Here is a 1972-nt window from a genome sequence, read left to right as displayed (position 1 = left end):
TCTGGTTAAATGGTGGATTTTCGAAGAGAAAATGTGTGATTTTGGTTGACATGTGAGCTTTTTGTCGAGGAAATGAGTGATTTTCAGGTTAAATGGGGGATTCTTGTAGCGAAAGCGTTTGATTTGGGGGTGAAATGAGGGAGTTTTGAAGAGAAAATGAGTGATTTTCACGTTAAAGGGTGATTTTCCAAGAGAAAATGCGTGATTTTCGGGATAAATGGGGGATTCTCGAAGAGAAAATGGGTGATTTTGGGGTTCAATGGGGTATTTTTTCCAAGAGAAAGTGTATGATTTTCGGGTTAAATGGGGGATTTCCGAAGAGAAATTGTGTTTTCATCAGGTTAAATGGGGGATTCTCAAAGAGAAAATGCATGATTTTGGGGGTAAATGCGGGATTTTCCAAGTGAATATGCGTGATTTGGGGTTAAATGGGGGGATTTTGGAAGCGAAAATGCATGTTGTTTGAGATAAACAGGGGATTTTTGTAGAGCGAAAGCATGATTTGGGGGTTAAATGGGGGATTTTTGAAGAAAAAAGGCACGATTTTCGGGTTAAATGGGAGATTTTCCAAGGGAAAAGGCATGATTTTCGGTTAAATGGGGGATTTTCCAGAGTACAAATGCTTGGCTTTCAGGTTAAAGCGGGGATACTCTCAGATAAAATGCGTGATTTCTGGGTTGAATGTTTTTTTTTTTTTTTTTTTTTTCCGTTTAGAGAAAAGTGGTGATTTTTGATTGTGTATTTTCCCAAGAGAAAATGCATGGTTTTTGGATTAGACGGGGGATTTTTGAAGAGCAAATGCGTGACTTTCGGGTTAGATCAGGGATTCTTGTAGAGAAATTGCATCGTTTTCGGGTTAAATGTGGGGGGATTTCTGAAGAGAAATGGCGTTTTTTTCGGGTTAAATGGGGTTTTTTGAAGAGAAAATGCATGACTTTCGTTTACATGTGAGATTGTTGTAGAGGAAATGCATGATTTTGGGGTAAAATGAGGGATTCTCGTAGCGAAAGCGTTTGATTTGGGGGTTAAATGGGGGATTTTTCAAGAGAAAAAGCGTGATTTTCAAGTTCAAAGGGTGATTTTCCAAGAGAAAATGCGTGATTTTCGGGATTAATGGGGGATTCTCGAAGAGAAATTGCGTGATTTTTGGGTTAAATGGGGTATTTTTTCCAAGAGAAAATGCCTGATTTTGGGGTTAAATGGGGTATTTTTGGAGAGATAATGCATGGTTTGGGGGTAAATGGGGGATATCCCAAAAGCAAATGCATGATTTGGGGGATAAATGGGGGATTTTCCAAGAGAAAGTGCACGACTTTCTGGTTAAATGGTGGATTTTCGAAGAGAAAATGTGTGATTTTGGTTGACATGTGAGCTTTTTGTCGAGGAAATGAGTGATTTTCAGGTTAAATGGGGGATTCTTGTAGCGAAAGCGTTTGATTTGGGGGTTAAATGGGGGATTTTTCAAGAGAAAAAGCGTGATTTTCAAGTTAAAAGAGTGATTTTCCAAGAGAAAATGCGTGATTTTCGGGATTAATGGGGGATTCTCGAAGAGAATATGGGTGATTTTGGGGTTCAATGGGGTATTTTTTCCAAGAGAAAGTGTATGATTTTCGGGTTAAATGGGGGATTTCCGAAGAGAAATTGTGTTTTCATCAGGTTAAATGGGGGATTCTCAAAGAGAAAATGCATGATTTGGGGGGTAAATGCGGGATTTTCCAAGTGAATATGCGTGATTTGGGGTTAAATGGGGGGATTTTGGAAGCGAAAATGCATGTTGTTTGAGATAAACAGGGGATTTTTGTAGAGCGAAAGCATGATTTGGGGGTTAAATGGGGGATTTTTGAAGAAAAAAGGCACGATTTTCGGGTTAAATGGGAGATTTTCCAAGGGAAAAGGCATGATTTTCGGTTAAATGGGGGATTTTCCAGAGTAAAAATGCTTGGCTTTCAGGTTAAAGCGGGGATACTCTCAG

The sequence above is a fragment of the Gallus gallus genome, chromosome 6, assembly GCF_016699485.2.
Source record: "Gallus gallus isolate bGalGal1 chromosome 6, bGalGal1.mat.broiler.GRCg7b, whole genome shotgun sequence".
Taxonomy (NCBI): domain Eukaryota; kingdom Metazoa; phylum Chordata; class Aves; order Galliformes; family Phasianidae; genus Gallus; species Gallus gallus.
This window is presented reverse-complemented; position numbering follows the sequence as displayed.